Below are 18,848 nucleotides of genomic sequence, written 5' to 3' on the forward strand. Positions count from 1 at the left end.
AGCCTCAAAGGAAGCAACAGGTACACATATTATGTCAATGCTTGGGGAACCGGGGTTGCTGAGAGTTGCAAGGGTCCATGGCTTCCCTTTGAACCAGAAAGAAGAAAAAAGACCAATGAACACTACAGTACCCTTTTTCATTCATGTTATTTCCCTTACTAGCACCCATTTAAGCTGAAAATGAGAACATAGAAGAAAAAGGGAAAATACAGTAACTCAGAGTCCCTTTTCTTTTCAGTTCTTCCCACCACTTCAGGAAGTCAAAGGTACAGTGTTGGTAGGATGTGAATGCATGTGGAAATGAAATAAAAACAGTTAAGTTAGTTTTGTGTGAAATTTCCATGCTCCATCAAAAACAACGAGCAGGCCGGCGCTGTGGCTCACTAGGCTAATCCTCCACCTGCGGCGCCAACACACCAGGTTCTAGTCCCGGTCGGGGCGCCAGATTCTGTCCCGGTTGCCCCTCTTCCAGGCCAGCTCTCTGCTGTGGCCCAGGAGTGCAGTGGAGGATGGCCTGAGTCCTTGGGCCCTGCACCCCATGGGAGACCAGGAGAAGCACCTGGCTCCTGGATTCGGATCAGCGCAGTGCGCCAGCCGCAGCGGCCATTGTGGGGTGAACCAACAGAAAAGGAAGACCTTTCTCTCTGTCTCTCTCTCTCACTGTCCACTCTGCCTGTCAAAAAAAAAAAAAAAAAAAAAAGGTGCATATGCATGTACACAAATTATGTAATTCCCATGATTCTGTATGCACTACAGTTTCTCATTGTGTTAGAAACTGGCAAGATGAATGGTAAAATTCATGCGAATCATTATGTATTTTAAATTTCCTTTGCTAAAATAACATTTAATATCAAATAAAAACACCATGACAAGTCAAAGGATAGACCATGGATGAAAGACAAACCTTTACCCTCACTTTACTCTCACTTAACCTCACTGTGTTTATTTTGCACTGGGCACCACAGTTTATGTATTTGGCCTTCTTGAATATGTGCATGTGTATGTATGTGTGTGAGTGTGTGCATGTGTGACAGAGTAAGAGAAGTAGAAAAGAGAAAGAAGGCACACATCCAAGGGTTTCAACTCAGAAGACATCGGCATACCTACTATGTGCCAGGCATGTGGCCTTCTACCAGGCACTGGTAAGATACAAAATTGAAGACAGATTGCACTTTGGCTAGCGGAAAATGATGAGTTCAAATTGGGACATATTGAGTTTACAATAACAGAACTTTTGAGAAAATATAGCTACAAAATAGCTGGGGGTAGGTGTTTGGCCTAAAGATTAAGACACCCTTCCCCCTACAGAATGCCTGGGTTTGACTCCACTCTGGGTCTCAAATCCAGCTTCCTCTCAGTGCAGATTCTGGGAGGCAGCAGGTGATGGCTCAAGCAGTTGGGATTCTGTCACCCATATGTGAGACCCAGATTGAGTTCCCAGCTCCTGGCTATGGCCTGGGCCAACCCTGGCCATTGTGATCACTTGGGGAATGAACAAATAGAGTGCTCTGTCTGTCTCTCTTTCTCTGCCTCTCAAAAAATATAAAATAAATAAATATTAGCTGATGTGTGTGGTGCTTCTGAAAGACATTGTGATAGAGAGGAATTTGAATTGTATGGAAGTTGTAGATGTTTTAATAGTGAGAAGAAGCCGGCGCCGCGGCTCACTAGGCTAATCCTCTGCCTTGCGGCACCGGCACACGGGGTTCTAGTCCCGGTTGGGGCGCCGGATTCTGTCCCGGTGGCCCCTCTTCCAGGCCAGCTCTCTGCTGTGGCCCGGGAGTGCAGTGGAGGATGGCCCAAGTGCTTGGGCCCTGCACCCCATGGGACACCAGGAGAAGTACCTGGCTCCTGCCATCGGATCAGCGTGGTGCGCTGGTCGCTGGCCGCTATGTGCCTTCCGCGGCGGCCATTGGAGGGTGAACCAACGGCAAAGGAAGACCTTTCTCTCTGTCTCTCTCTCTCACTGTCCACTCTGCCTGTCAAAAATAATAATAAAAAAAATAGTGAGAAGAATATGAAAAACCTGAGAATAAACTTTAATATAAATGAGCACCATTTATACAAAGAAAATGAAAAGGACATGAAAGAAAACTTGGCCGGCGCCGCGGCTCACTAGGCTAATCCTCTGCCTTGCGGCGCCGGCACACCGGGTTCTAGTCCCGGTCGGGGCGCCGGATTCTGTCCTGGTTGCCCCTCTTCCAGGCCAGCGCTATGCTGTGGCCAGGGAGTGCAGTGGAGGATGGCCCAAGTGCTTGGGCCCTGCACCCCATGGGAGACCAGGAAAAGCACCTGGGTCCTGGCTCCTGCCATCAGATCAGCGCGGTGCGCCGGCCGCAGCGCGCCGGCCGCGGCGGCCATTAGAGGGTGAACCAACGGCAAAGGAAGACCTTTCTCTCTGTCTGTCTCTCTCTCTCACTGTCCACTCTGCCTGTCAAAAAAAAAAAAAAAAAGAAAAGAAAACTTGAACAAGTCAAAATATGTTGTGTACTTCATCATATAAAGCTACAGTAATTAAAATAGTTTGGAGCATGTTCACCAACAAAACATACAAGAAAATGATAAAAAATGGCACTTTAAATTAAGGAAGAAAGTAAAATTATTCAATAAATGGCATTGGAGCAAGTTGGTAGTAATCTGGAAAAAATACTAGAATCCTATCTCACACTTTATAGGTCAATGAATACCAGACAGATCAAAGATTTAGACATACAAATGAATTCCATAAAGAAAATGCTAGAATAAAATATGAAATATTTTATTTTAAATAATATGAGCAGGGGAAGGGCTTTCTAAGTATGACAAAAACTCAGACAACACTAAAAAATAAGATTGGAAAGTTTGACAACATAATAACAAAAACATATTCTGCAGAGAAACCAACAAAATAAAACTATCCTATCAAACTAAAAACTCAGAAATAATATATACAACATATAACATAAGCAAATTTCTAGAAATTAATAAGAAAAATAACCAACTATTCAATACAAAATATGAGGGCATATAAAAAATAATGTGGTAAAAAGAAATGCAGATCACTCTTAAAAATATGAAAAAAGATGCCAGTCCTCACCACACTACACATGATACTGAAATGCTGTCTTTCTCTTATCAGACTGGTTAAGAAAATATTTTCTAAGATGACTATCAAGCATTGCTAGAGGGATTGTAAATTGTTGCAACCTCAGTGAAAGGCTATTTCACAACAGTCAATCAGAAGCTGTTCTAACCCTAAGTACTTATCCTAACAGTGCTACATGGTTTACGATAGACTGTAAGACCTGAAGCAGACTAAATGTCATCATTAGATGATTGGTTTAAAAAATATATATTGGAACAATGAAATGCAATGCTGTCTGATGAATACTGGTAGGAAAAGCTCTCCCAAATCTACTACTAAGTGAAAAAAAGTAATACCTAAGACACAGTACATAGTATGTTAATATTTGTCAGAGGAAATTATACATACATATTTATATACATATGTACATACTCACATGCTTACAGATGCATGGAATGTTCTTAGATGTCTCTTCAACAGAATGTTAACTGTGGTTGCCTTGTAGGAGAGAAACTGGGTGCTATAGGATACAGGAGAAAAACTTATTTGTCACTATATAGTGTTTTGCATATTTGAATTTGATAGTATTTACATGTATTATTCATTTAAAAAGTATTTTTATATTAATAGAGTCAATTAACTGAGGAAAGACCTATTTCAGCTGATTTAGTTGTTAGGCAGGGAGTGATGAATGAACGGTGAGCAAATGTTCATTTCAAGGCTAGATATTCCTCCTCTCGTTACCAGAGATTTGTCACTGGAATGAAAGGAGAAAGAGAAGATCATAGCTTGAAAGAATCTTTGAATTTTGATTCTTACAAATGATTGAAACTTATACATATTTAAAGGCACAGAAAAAATGCTGGTATCTTAGAGTTAACTTCTAGTATGCCAGTATTTTCATTTGGTGTTGCCTAACATTTGCTTTAACCAAGAAATTAAGATTTTTTTTTACTTTAGCAGTACAATTTTTTAATTTCTAAAAGCTTTATTTGATTTGTTTTCAAATGTAGTTGACTTGGAGGAGAAACTCTTACTGCTTCTTATTTTTGTGTTTCTGTCCTTTATTTCTTTAAACATTTCATAATAGTTGTTGCATATCATTTGTCTGATAACTCCAATATTTGGAACTCCTGGGGACTAAATATGATATTTGTTTTCCCTGATACTTTCATAAATTTGCTTGCTTTTATGTTTTGTAAACATTGACTATGAACTCGTATTTAATTGATAATAATGTGTCAGACTCCTAGAGGCCTCAAGTGAGCCACACACTCCACTAGCAACCTGGGATCACTGTGACCCCTTTCTAGGCTTCTGGCTTAATGAGTTGTCTGTTCCCCACTCACTCCCCACGTCAGCCTCGGCTCCTTTCCTGGGTCCCACTGGCACGCAGTCAGTGGCTCATCACACACTGCTTTGTTTCCTTTCCCCAAGTCCTGTGAGCCCAGAAGTGCATGGCTTTTTTGTTTGGCAATATTTTTCTTTGGAACCCTTTCAACAAAACTTTCCATACTGATCATTCCTTCAAAATTGTGTTTCTGAAGGTCACCAATAACCTCTGTGTTGCTAAATGCAATGCCCCTTCTCAGATTCATCTCCCTTGCAGCGATGGTTAATTTTATGTGCTGCCTTGGCTGGGCCCAGGGCCCGAAGAGTTGGTCAAACATTATTTTGCGTGTTTCTGTGAGGGTGGACTTTGGCGAAAGCAGATTGCCCTACATAATGTGTGTGGGCCTCATGCCATCAATCACTGCCTCAACGGAACAAAAAGAAAAAGGAATGCTGCAGCAGAAGGCTTTTAGCTTCGAGCTGCACCCTGGCTCTCCTGGGCTCCACAGCGCTGGCCTCTGCGGCAGGCATTGCCCATAATCCTGTGAGCGAATGCTTCAAGGCCATCTCCACACTCTCAGGACACATCCTGTTGGTTTTGCCTCTCTAGAGCACACGGACATCACACTCCTCCTAGCCAGGAGTATGTGACAGAGCTGATCACTCCCTTCTCTTGGAAATAATTTCTTGTGTTTTTTGTTGGTCTCCAGGATAGCTCACACCCTGGTTTTTTTCCATTCTTGTTGGCTGTTCCTTCCCAGTCTTCCTGATTCCTTTGTGGCAGTCCCACCTCTAAATGGTAGGGTGCTCCAGAGCTGAGTCTTTAGGCCTCCTCTCAATCCTTCCTCTTATTAATCCCACTGACTATGTGGCTTTAGCATTATATGTATACTGATAGACCAAAAAATTACAAAGGTATATTTCTATTCCAGATCCCTTCTTTTATCTCTGGGCTCATTTGTCCAGCTGCTTATTCTAAGTTTATGCTGCTTGTCTGGTAGATAGCTCAGAGTTGACATTTCCAAAACCAAACCATTGAGCTCCCTCTTTTCCCCAAACTCCCCCTCCTTCCCAACTTCTCCGAAGTCTCATGGGATATTACCATTCTAATTAATTACTAGGGACAAGACCTCAGCATTTCACCTGGATCGATTTCTCTGTCTCTGTCTCTGTCTCTCTCTCTCTCTCTCTCCTTTCTTCCTTTGACATCCCACATCCAATCTGTCAGGAAATCCTGCCAGGAAATCTATCTTTAACATAAAACCAGAATCACCACTTCCTGCCACCTCCGCTGCCACCCTGCTGGCCCAAGCCATCATCGCATCTGTCCTGAGTCCCAGCTCACACTTCCCAGCTGGTCTCTGCTTCCACCATTCCCCCGCAGCATTCATTCCAGCTGCACACAGCAACCAGGGTGAATCTACGCCTTTTAAAAAGACTTGTTGTTGTTGTTTGTTTGTTTGAAAGGCAACACGATAGAGATGGAGATAAACCGACAGGGAGACAGCTGGTTCACTCTCCAAATGCCCAAGAAAAGCCAGGGCTGGGCCAGGCTGGAGGCAGGAGCTGGGAACTCAATCTGGTAAGTGGCAGGGACCCGTTTACTTAAACCATTACCTGCTGCCTCCCAGGGTCCACATGAGCAAGAAGCTGGAATCAGAAGCACAGCCAGGACTCAAGCCCAGGCATTCCAGTAAGGGATGCATCCCAAGAGATGTCCACAGATGAGCGTGATACCACAGCCCCCCGCCTCATCCTCTCCACTCCTGGTTCACGAGCTGCCTTCCAGGTGAGGCTGTGCACATCACCCTATCTAAAATCCAGCCTAGCTTCCATTCTCTATCAGTTCTCCCTCCTTTATTTCTCTCCATAGCATTTATCTGACAATTGCATGTTACTTTTTTTTTTTTTTTTTTTTTTTTTTTTGACAGGCAGAGTGGACAGTGCGAGAGAGACAAGAGAGAAAGGTCTTCCTTTGCCATTGGTTCACTCTCCAATGGCCACCGCAGCCAGCGCACTGCGGCCAGCGCACCGCGCTGATCCAATGGCAGGAGCCAGGTACTTATCCTGGTCTCCCATGGGGTGCAGGGCCCAAGCACTTGGGCCATCCTCCACTGCACTCCCGGGCCACAGCAGAGAGCTGGCCTGGAAGAGGGGCAACCGGGACAGAATCCGGTGCCCCGACCGGGACTAGAACCTGGTGTGCCAGCGCCGCAAGGCGGAGGATTAGCCTAGTGAGCCGCCAATTGCATGTTACTTCTTTATTCTTCTGTCTTCTGATACATTAGCCAACTTTTTCTGTTGATATCAAAACACCTGAGCCAATTAACTTTATACAGAGATAGTTGTATCCAGCTCACAGTTTTGGAGGTTCAAATTCCGAATGCCATGGCTTGAAGGGCCCATGGTGGATGGAACAGCACATTTGCAGAAGCCCGGAAGCAGAGAGAGATGGAGCACAAACTCACAGCTCTCTCCATGAAACATCTTCCAAGACTGCGCCCCTGGTGACCTGAGGACCCCCCACCAGGCCCCACCTCCTGAAGGTTCCAGCATCTTCCAAAATAGCTCCACGCTGGGAACCAAGCCTTTAGTACATGGTTCCTTTGGGGGAGACCCAAACTAACATGCAAACCATAACACCCCCTCACTACAATATAAAATCTAGAGGAAGAAATTTGTATTTTATTCACTTCAATAGCCCCAATTCCTAATACAATACTTCTCAGTAGTAGGTGTTCAATAAATATTTGTTGTAGAAATGAAAACAATGATTGTGTATACCCATTTTTGGAATGAGTATGGGGAAGCAGGCAATACCACATGGTGTGTATATTTATTTGGAAGGGGGAAGAATAATTTGTGGAATGTTTCAGAAGTTTTGTCCTCTAGTGAACCACCAGCCTGGCACTCACAGTAAAGGCATTTTGCACTTCAACCTGCTTTCATTCCATCATTTACATTCCCTGCTTTGCTTCTGCAGCCTATTGAGTGTTCCACCCACCACCCCGCCCGCAGGTCCTTCTTGTCTTTTTCCTGCTCTTACAGGAGCCTCTGCTCACACAGCCACAGCAGAACACTCCAGCTTCTCCTCCCAACAGCGCGTTCTCCATTCAGTCTTGTGCTTCTTCTCCATTCTCTCAGCCCAGGTAGCTCCGGCTCTCTATGAACTCAGTTCAAGTATCAAATCTTCTATGAATCTACCTGCCCCGGGGTCCGGGTCCTGGAACAATTCACAGAGATTTTAATTACAATTGCAGCATGGATCACGTTACATCAAGTGTTTGTTTGGGTTCCCATTTCCCATTTAGACTGAGAGTAGATTCTTTACCTCCTTCTCTTTGTCTCCTCATCTCTAATTCAGTGCTGGTACTATGTTTTTGGTTGCGTGAACAAAGAACTCTTTGAAAGCCTTTTGCTGTACTTCTTCTTGTTCTCATCTTTCTGCCAAGTAAAATGTTTAAAAGTTGAGATGGGCATTGTGGCACAGCAGGTGAGGCCTCCGGAGGGGACGCCTGGTGAGAAAAGCCTGGTGAGAGTCCTGGCTCCTCTGCTTCCCATCCAGCTTCGTGCTCATGTGCACCAAGAGGCAGCAGATGATGGGTCAAGTACTGGCTGCCTTCCACCCCTGTGGGAGACCTGGATGGAGTAGTTCCTGGCTGCTATTTCAGCTTGGCCCAACCCTGACTCTTTTGGCCATTTAGAGGGGTAAACCAGCAGTTGAAAGATCTCTCTCTCTTTCTCTCTCTCCCTCTCTCTCCCCCTCTCTTACTCTCCCTCTCCCTCTCCCTTTCCCTTTCTCTTGCTGTCACTTTGCCTTTCAAATTAAAAAATGTTTATAAAAAATAAACATTTTTGAAAGTTGGTTAAGTAATACCAGAATGACACATATTCCTGGATACACAGGTACTTCCAAAAGTTCATGGAAAAATGGAATCAAGAGTTTATTTTGGTGTAAAAAATTTTTGAAACACTGTACACATAGTTTTCGTTTTCATAATACACATTTTCTCTGAACATTTTGAAGACTCTTTGTATAACCAGCCTGATGCCTAGACACGGGATCTCCAAACACTGCCATGGTAGGAGGCTTGCTGGGGGAGAAAGCTGAGCAGCAGCAGAAGCTCCTGCTCCAAATCTGCCACTGTCCTTTGATTAGAAAATTCTAGACTCTCCTTTTGCCATCATTAGGAAGGGTGATAGGATATATTTAGTGGTCTGCCTGCATAATTTTTTAACAAAACGTTAAGGGTCAGAGTAAAATGGTCAGCTAAGACCCACTTGGTGGCTCGCTCACTTCCTCAGGTCCCCAAAGAGAAACATGCTTTCTGTTCCTTTCTTCCCCTAAATCTAAGATAATATTAATGAGGCATAGCTTGTATCACATGTTTTGAGTGCACTGATCCCCAGTGCCAGCAGGAATCAAGTAACTCCACACCCTAAGAAGTGGCTCTAACCCAGGATGACACAATCTGTGTTTGTCAAATCGCCAGCTTAAAAATGAAAGAAATGGTTTAAAGGCCCTTTGTTCCATCATAATAATGTTTTATTCAGAAGGAGAGGAAAAGTTGGATTGGTACAAAAGGCAGTTCTTTCCATTTGCCACTTTATCCCACAACCAAAGCAGTGCTTCGCTTCTGTATTGGTAGCGCCTCCTCCGCCTTCCCTGCGGAGAGAGGCTTCACACACCTCTCCTGCGCCGCTGGGAACAGTGACAGAGCAGAGGAAGCCCGGGCGCTGGGTGCAGATGACTTCCACATGGGGCTTGTCCCTATGTTGTTCAAAACATTGGAGTTTTTAAAAACTGCGCATAAACAAGTGAGCCTTTCTGATCACCAGAGAATTGAGGCTGGGAGAGAAACGGTTTAGTCCTTGGCCCCAGGTTTGAGAGTCCAGCGCAGAGCACAGTGCTAGATGGCTGAAGTAAATGTTCTTGACCTTTGTATGAAGGCTGATGACTGGAACACATTAGAAAAACAAAGGGAAACTTTCGACTTGGACCCAGCTTGTTTTTTAACATTCTTTTCTGTCTTACTAATATCTAGAATCTAGCCCCATATTGAAATACCATGTAGCAGGGACTACAGAACTTTCTTTGTAACTCAACTAATACCTTTTCATGAGACCTGATTATTTCACTTTGCAGACTGAATTTGATAATCAAGTATTTTTGCCTCTTCAGCTTTGAATATTTTTAGGTTTAATTTTTTAAGATCTCTAATGCAAATAATAAAGGAGATATGCTCTGATCAACCAAAATTATATTTTTCTACAGTAATCATGAATAAATTTAAGGATTTTTCTAGGCCAGGATTTTAAAGGAGCATGAACACACCAGAAAAAAAGGAAATCCTTGAGTGTAGGTTTTTTAATATGAAATGATGAGTCTTGAACAAATTTCCACTGCAGTTTTAATATTTGTGTGGATGATAGAGAAGCACACATCTCTCAGTGACCACCTATTGTTTCTGTGTGCCTGGCTCCCTTTCTCTCTTTCTTGTGCTCACATCCCATCCGCTTTGGGGTAAACCTTCTGCCATGACAGGAGCTACCAGGTAGGACACCTACCTGCCCACATTCCAAGCCAATTTTGGATTTTTTTTTTTTCTGAAATGAAAGGACTTATTGAGTCTTTATAAATGCTAATCAGAAAAGGACTAGGTTCCACTAAGTTTCCACAAAGTATCAGCCTCAAGGCCAGGTGGCAATTGGAAAACTGCCTCCAGGTCTCCAGGTCATAGTGCTGGTTCATGTGACTTGAAATACCAGCCACTTGTGATCATTTTTTTACACGGACATTATATGAGCTGGAGAATATACAGACATTGCTCTCTGGGGCTCTGTTCCTTGTAATCTACAACAGATTTATTTGCTGTTAGGTGGATTGAAGACAAATCTAAGAACAGATTTAAGAGAAGGGGCAATAAGAAACACGCTAACTTTCCTCAAGTCTCTGATCCCAGCCTCTGAGGTCCCCAGAAATGCAGTTCTTCCATCAAGGCTCTGTGCTACTGCAGGATTGTACCAGAAATCCATCAGCCCATCACCCCAACCTACTTCCAACTGGCTTTGATTCTTGCAACCACACAGTTCTGACTCACACACACACGTGTGAGTGTAGATTGTATTGACATTTAATGGAACTCACTGGAAGAAAATTTATTAGAACTATAAAAATCGGCATAGTCAATTTACTGCATTGTGTTATGTAAAATATTGTATATCACCAGAACCATTGAAAACAGTTTGCCTGAACAATTTGCTTTTTTCACTTGGCCTCCTTTGTTAGTTTCTATTACAAAGCTTATATAATTAAGAGTGACAGTAAATTGAGTGCTGTAATTAGGGACTATTTCCTAGTCTGAAATTTTATTTCTTTTCTATTATTCACAATACATTTAAGGCTCTTTGGGTGTGTAAGAGATAAACTTGCATTATGTCTAAACTATGCACCTTATCTATATTACACACATAGAATATATCACACATCCTCAGATGCTTACCACGTGTATCAGCTAGTAGTCAGAAGGCCTGGATTCTGGTCTCTGAAATTTAGTTAGGTTGCTTTCTAACTCTGGAGTTGGATATGTTTAGCTTTTCAGGATCTCAGAAAAAGGAGGACTTTGAAAAACATGGAGACTCTTCCAGCTTAAAAATCCTGTGATTCTGTAATTGGGGAAAGAAGTCAGTTTTAGAGAAAGGTTTTGCTGATTTTATAAAACACCAAACACTGCTTTTTATTCTTTCCTTGGGTCTTTTTTTTTTCTTTTACCAAAAATAGTTTCTGAAAGTATGATTGGGAAAAATAAAAGCATCTGACATAAGTGAATGCAAACTATGTTGGCCTTGGAGTAAGTTCTATTGTCCAAAGCACTCCAAATACATCGGCATGATGAAGTAGTAGGAGGCCAAAAGAAAAACAAACCCAAAAAACTGAAAATGTTGTTTATATAACTTCAGGATCACAAGAGGGTATTTTTAAAGTACTAGATCTTTAAAAATAATTTTTAGAATTTAATCTATTTATTTTGAAAGGTAGATAGTGAGACAGAGACGATCCATCTGTTGATTCACTTCTTTTTCTTCAAGGTTCTTTTAAAAAATTTATTTGAAAGGCATAGTGACAGAGAAAGGAGAGACAGGGGGAGAAAGAGATCTTCCATTTCCTGGTTCACTCCCTGGCTAAAATGGCCAGGAATTGGTCAAATTGAAGCCAGGGGATTGGAACTCTGTGCAGGTCTCCCAAGTGGATGGCAAGGGCCAAGTACATGAGACATCATTCACTGCTTTCCCAGGAGCATTAGCAGGGAACTGGATCTGAAGTGGAGCACAAGCCCCTGCCATCCGACATGGGACATGGGCATGGCAAGTGGTGGCTTAGCCTGCTGCAGCACAATGCCAGCCCCAGTTCACGTCTAAATTGTTGGACAAAGCAGAGCTGGGATCTTGGAACTTAATCTGGGTCAACCATTGAATTGCAGGTATACAACTGTGTGAGCCATTACCTGCTACCTTCCAGGGTGCATTAGCAGGAAGTTGGAGTCTAGAGGGGAGCCAGTACTCAAACCCAGGCACTCTGCTGTGCTGTTAGCATCCCAAGCAGCATCTTAACCACTGTGCCAAACACCCAACCTCAAATACAGAGCTTCTTTACTGCCTTACTAAAGAGAAATTTTGAGCTGAGAAGTAAAATGCCTAATGTAAAAACTTATAAATTGGGTACTCAATTTCTTTATAAAAGTAAATATTTTCTTAAAAGTTCAATGATGCATTACTAGTTTCTCATTAAAACAAATGCTATGTACTTTTATATTTTGAATATACAGGTGATGTGGCGCAGCAGGTTAAGCTGTTACTTGGGTCTCTCTCATCACATAGTGGAAAGATGGTAAAATTCTACCCACTCCACTTCCTAGCCAGCTCCCTGCTACTGCACCTGGGAAGTAGCAGATTATGGCCCAAGTATCTGAGTTCCTGATATCCACCTGGTCCAGTCTCAGCTGTTGCAGCCATCTGGGGAGTGAACCAGTGGAGGATGAAAGTTCGGACAGTCTGCTTTTCAAGTAAATATACCTTAATAAATAAATAAATGAAGTATCACTGTACTTTAACAATGTTCAAAAATTGATTTTGGGGACTGGCATTTGGCACAGCAAGCTGCCATCTGAGACTCTGGTATCCCATATGGGTGCCCGTTCAAGTCCCTGCTACTCCATTTCCTATCCATCCTCCTGCTAATGTTAGGCAGTAGCCCAAATTTCCATTTTTGTTTTCCCCAAAAGGGAAGAGATATGGGCAGGAGAACACCAGCCTGGTGCTGCAGTTTTGGTGCCTCCATCCCATAGTGGAGTGATGTTGGCATGTTAGACTATATAGTATATATTGTAATATAGCATGTTAGGTTGCAAGATGTAGAAACTCAATCATGCTATCTCAAGATAGAGGACGTCAAGATTGGGTTTTTGCTTGTTTCCTCAGGAATACCTATGGGAATTACAAACACAGCATGTCAGTCATGAGATCAAGCTTCATGGAGTGAAGCTGAACAGCTAGAAGGAGATCCCAGGAGAAGAGCAAATTGAACTGGGCATCCTGGAACACAGAGCCTGGACGGGGTTTGGACAGGCTGCAGTAGAAGTGGGGGGTCTCTCCTTTAGGGCAGGAGACCTTGTGGCAAAGCGTCTCACTCCCCTGAGGAGTGTTAAGAATACAGGTAGGGAGGCCCCATGCACAGTCATTTTTTTTTTTTTTATTTGACTGGTAGAGTTATAGATAGAGAGAGAGACAGAGAGAAAGGAACCCATGGACAGTCTTATCCTGTACATCTGCTGAGTACCAGGTTCACTTTGCTTTTAAAAGATGCCCAGCTAGATTTTGAATGCCCTGGCCTATGTGTGGCCTGCCTGCCTTCTCTGGGTGTCTGCTTCATGGTTACCCCTCCACCCCTGAACTCCCTTTATTTCCCTCTGAGTCTTTGCTTTACTGCCACACCCTCCACCAGGGCTCACGTTGAAGGTCACTTTCTCATGGGGCGTTCTCTGCTCTGCTTCTTACAATCATACCCCATGCCCTCATACTTTCTAGGCTCCTTCCCTGTGTTATTTTTACCCAACCCCTCTAAGGGACTGTATGATTTACTATTTACTGTGTTTCCTTCCCCTCCCACCTACCAGCGTGTGAGATCCAAGGGGTAGAATTTTTGTATTTTGTCCATACTATATCCTCAGCACCTAAAAAAAGAGGAAGTAGTTCATAAATACTTAATGAATGTGTGAGCACATATTTTCTGCTTAGTCATTGTTTGGCTGACGTAGACTTTTGCTCTCTGGCCATCTCTTAGGGCCTGTCACATCCACTTTTGGAATCAGCTTCCACAGTGATTGGTCTGGTGTCTTTGGACTGAATTTCTCCCACCCCCATCCCCTCCCCCACCCCTCCCAATTCCTGGTCCTTTTTTTTTTTCTTTTCCTTTTCTTTTTTTTTAAATGAGAATGACTTGTCTGCTTATGGGTCAGGGCCCACTAGAGGCAATCAACAGACGTTCAGAGATGACACACACAGGACAAGAGTACTGCCCAGGGCTATCCCTTCAGCAAGGGCTCTTGCTGGGGCAGTTTCTCCAAGAAGCCAACTTGGTGCAAGGTGAAAGTTCTGCAAAGTTCTTAACCCCAGTGAGCTTCCATAAAATGGCATTAACAATACCAGTCTGGGGGCCAGCGCTGTGGCGCAGTGGGTTAAGCTGCCTGCAACACTGGCATTCCATATGGGCATGGGCTCATGTCCCAGCTACTCCTCTTCTGATCCAGCTCCCTGCTAATGTGCCTGGGAAAGCACTGGAAAATGACCTAATGGACCCAAGTGCTGGTGCTTGGGTCCCTGCACCTGTGGGGAGGACCTGAATGAAGTTCCTGGTTCCTGGCTTCCGCCTGGCCAAGCCCTAGCTGTTGTGGCCATTTAAGGCATAAACCAGTGGATGGAAGAGCTCTCTGTCTCACTCCCCCTTTCTCTGTAACTCTGCCTTTCAAATAAATAAAATGAATCTTAAAAATAAATAAATAAATAAAAACAAAAGCAGTCCAACATACCCTGGAGTGAGTGATATATGGTAGATGCTCATAAAAGGTGTTTTCAATATAAATTTATTATAAAAATACACAAAGTGAGTGTGGGGAATTCCATAATTTTAGATGACATTTAAGCATGTATGTGTTTTAATCAAAGCCTAAGGGAAGTTGTTGTAGAGAAGTTAGGAATTTATAAACTTGTTCCTTAAAGTGCCTTTAGTTTCTTTTTCTTTTAGAAATGTTGTTTTAGAAATGTTGTTTCTTTTAGAATGTTGTTCTAATTTCACATTGATTTCTAGCTGGCATGGGCTTCTGTTACATACTTAAAAGAAATAAATGCAAAAATCTGTACTCAGTTTCCAAAAATCAGTTGCAGAATAGAGGTTGGAGGAAATATGATTTTATAGTTGTATGTATCTTAAAGATTTGGGAGTAGTTTTTTCATTTTAGAGGGCAATAGCATGGTATTTATGAATGGTTTGGGGTGGTAGAAAAATATAATAATGTGACATTAAGCTAAATTTTGAAATATCATTAGGATGCAAAAATTTTTTATTTTCTACTCCTCTCTTCATACTTGGAATACTGGATTCAGTTCAAGAGGCTTTAGAATATGTTTAGATAAGAGCACGCAGAGATGGGTGGGGCATGAATAAAGGGCAGGTCTGAGAAGGCACGTGCTGTGATTGCTGAGTTCAAATGTTTACAAGGCTGGGTGTGAGGGTGATCTGGCTGTGACATCTGTCACCCCATTGATTGCCAGGGTTGATTCATCTGCTCCTGCTGGCTAGGTGGGTGTCCCCTTCCTCCCTCACCACTCCATCTGTGTCCCTCTTGAAGCTGCGCACTGGGTGGAAGAAGATGACCTTCCCCACTAGGGGAGCACCTGTCTTTGGCCAAGGGGATGGGAGTAGCTGCGCTCCCCTGCTGGAACCTCCAAACAAGCTCTCGAATGTTTACAAGGCTGCACGTGGAAGGGGAACCAGGCTGTGCTGTACTCGACAGATATTGGTACCAGATTCTGATTCCCTGGGCATGGTATACACATGGTGTTCTTATTTAGAATAATTATTTAAGATGCTTTTATTATTTCCCTTAATATTTTCTTCTAAAAATTCTAACTGACATAAAGGTGAACATATTTACAGGGTACTATGTGATGTGTCTATACATATATATATATACTTTGTGACGTACAATCAGGATAGATATGTCTACCTACTCAAATACTTCATTGTTTTATTTTGAAAGCATTAAATATATATTTTGTCTAGTTTTAAAAACATTTCATTTATAAAAAGACACACACAGTATAGAGTGACTGAGAGACAGACAGAAACAGAGATTATCACACATAGAAAGAGCTCCCTCCTAGCCCTTGTATCACTCCCCAAATGCCCACAAAAGCTGAGGCTGGGCTAGGGCCACAGCCGGGAGCCAGAATGCAATCCAGGGCTCCCACATGGGGAGGATGATTTTCTTGAGACATCATCACTGCCTCCCAGGATCTGCACTGGCAGAAGCTGGAATCAGGAGCCAGAACTGGGATCAAGTCAGACACTCTGATGTGGGAAGTGTACATCTAAACTACTTTTCCCAATGTTCTCCCTGTTTTAGAGAAATGCACAGTAAATTGTCATTATCATTACCTATGGTCACCCTACAGAGTAATAGAACACTAGAACACCTTACTCCTGTCTGACTTTTCACTCGAGACCTATTAATAAAGCTTCCTCCCCCTCTTCCTCCTCCCTATTCTCCCTGGCCTCTGGCAATCACCCCTATACTCTTACCTTCTGTGAAACTCAATTCTGTAGGTTCCACATGTGAGTGAGATCATGCAGCACTGGCCTTTTTGTGCTTGGCTTATTTCACCCAACATGATGACCTCCACTTCCATCCATGTTGTCACAAATGACAAGATTTCCTCCTTTTCATGGCTGGTTGGTATTCTGCTGTGTGTATGTGCCACATTTTCTTTATCCATTCCTCAGTGGATGGACATTACAGGCTTTTTCCATATCTTGGCTTTTGTCAAGAATGCTACAATAAACGTGGGAGTGTGGAAGACTCTTAGTCCATTTCCCTAGGATGTATACCCAATAGTGGATTGCTGGATCACCCAGTAGTACCAATTTTTGAGAAACCTCCCTACTGTTTTCCACAATGGCTGTACTAATGCACATTCCCACTAATAATAGTATGCATGAGAACTCTTCACATCCTGGACACCCCTAGTGTTCCTTTGCCTTTTTGGTAATAGCCAGTCTAGCTGGAGGGAGATGATATCACATAGTTTTGATTTGCATTTTCCTGATGATTAGTAAGGCAGAGCCACTTTCATGCACTTTTTGCAATTTTCATATCTTCTTTTGAGAAATGTCTGTTTAAATCTCCAGTCCAATTCCAATTGGGATTTTATTATTGCTACTGAGTTGTTTATATTCTTTTTTTAAAGAAGATTTTATTTATTTATTTGAGAGGCAGAATTACAGAGAGAGAGAGGGAGAGGCAGAGAGAAAAGTCTTCCATCCATTAGTTCACTCTCCAGATGGCTGCAACGGTTGGAGCTGGGCTGATCCAAAGCCAGAAGCTAGGAGCTTCTTTAGGTCTCCCATATAGGTGCAGAGGCCCAATCACTTGGGCCATCTACTGCTTTCCCAGGTGTGGCAGAGTTGGATCGGAAGAGCAGCAGCCAGGACATGAATCTGCACCCATATGGGATGCTGGTGCCACAGGTGGAGGCTTAGCCCACTGTGCCACAATGCTGGCTCCTTACATTCTTTATATATTTTATTTATTAAGCCCCTGTCAGAGCTATATCTAGCAATTTTTTTCCTATTCTGTAGGTTATCTCCTCCCTTTGTTTACTGTTCCTTTTGCTGTATAGATCTTTAGTTTGATGAAGTCCCATTTGTATATTTTTGTTTTTGTTGCCTGTGCCTTTGGGGATCTGATGGAAAAAATCCTTACCCATACCAGCATCCTGAAGCGTTTCTACTATGTCTTCTTCTGGTAGTTTCATGTCTTAGATTTAGGTCTGTAATCCATTTTGAGTTGATTTTTGTGTGTGGTGAGAGATGGGGGAGGGGTATTCTGCCTGTGGATATTCAGTTTCCCTGTATCAGTTATTGGGAATACTGTCCTTGGGTGAGTGTTTGGCCTAGCTGAGACACCAACAATTCTTTCTGGAATCCCTGGGTCTGAGTTTCAGCTCAGCTCCTGATTTCAGCTTCCTGCTAATGTGCACCCTGGGAGGCAGTAGGTGATGGTTCAAGTACTTGGGTCCCTGCCATCCATGTAAAAGACCCGGATTGAGTTCCAGAGTCCTGGCTTCATCCTTGTCCAGACCTGGCTGGTGCAGGCATTTGGGGAGTGAACCAGTAGATGGTACACCTCGGTATGCCTATCTGTCTCTATGTGTCTCTCAAATAATAAAAAAGAAAGAAAGAAAACACAGCCCCGTTTCCATGTGTTTTCTTAGCACCTCTGTCAGAGTTTGACTGTAGATGTGTAGGTTTACTTATGCATCTTTATTTTGTTCCACTGGTCTGTATTTTTATGCCAATGTCATGGAGAGCTTCAAATTGGAGCAGTTTTTGTGCTTGAGCAAGATCACACAGCTAGGAAGCCATAAAGCTGGGAGCTGATTGCACTACTTTGGAGTTTAGGTCCAGTGGTGTTTCTATCAGCAGCATAGCTACCTACCAAATTTATAGGGAGACACATTTCAATTCAATGTGGGGACCAGCAATACTATTCGAGGGTGAGCATCATTGTGAAGCAGTAGATGGTAAGGTTCTGTATCGTTAGGATTTCAAGCATATGCTGGACAGCTATTTTGCAACAATTGGATAGTCTCTTCATTTTGTATATACATAGATGCATGGACAAGATATATGGATATGCTCACCTTATATTTGTAGATACACTAATATATATTACATATGGATATGTTTACTTTCACAATAAACAAATACTAATCATAGAACTGAAAGAACTCTAGAATTGAGGCCTCGTAAATTTACATGACAGAGCTGTTTGTCTCAGGACTTATGGAAAACACAGCACCCAAACCTCATTCCCTGCATTGACAATCTACACTTTCTTTCTGCTTTAGCAGCTATCCCTCATCTAGCAACCGGTACAGTAGGGAGCCAGAGGGTACAGACAGAGGAAGGGCAGGGATACTTTTGTGATTTAGCAAGAAGGATTGTCCAGCATGCTCTTGCTTTCTTAGGATAAGCAGGGTATGTGAGTGGTACTTGGAGAGGTTTAAAATGCTAACAGAGAAGGCCGCATAACAGTGAAAGGAAGGACAGGATACTAAGAACGTTAAGGGATGCAGGCACTGTGGATTTGTTTGCATTTCCTTCTTGTTGAATAGA

This window comes from Oryctolagus cuniculus, chromosome 3, assembly GCF_964237555.1.
Source record: "Oryctolagus cuniculus chromosome 3, mOryCun1.1, whole genome shotgun sequence".
NCBI classification, from domain to species: Eukaryota; Metazoa; Chordata; class Mammalia; order Lagomorpha; family Leporidae; genus Oryctolagus; species Oryctolagus cuniculus.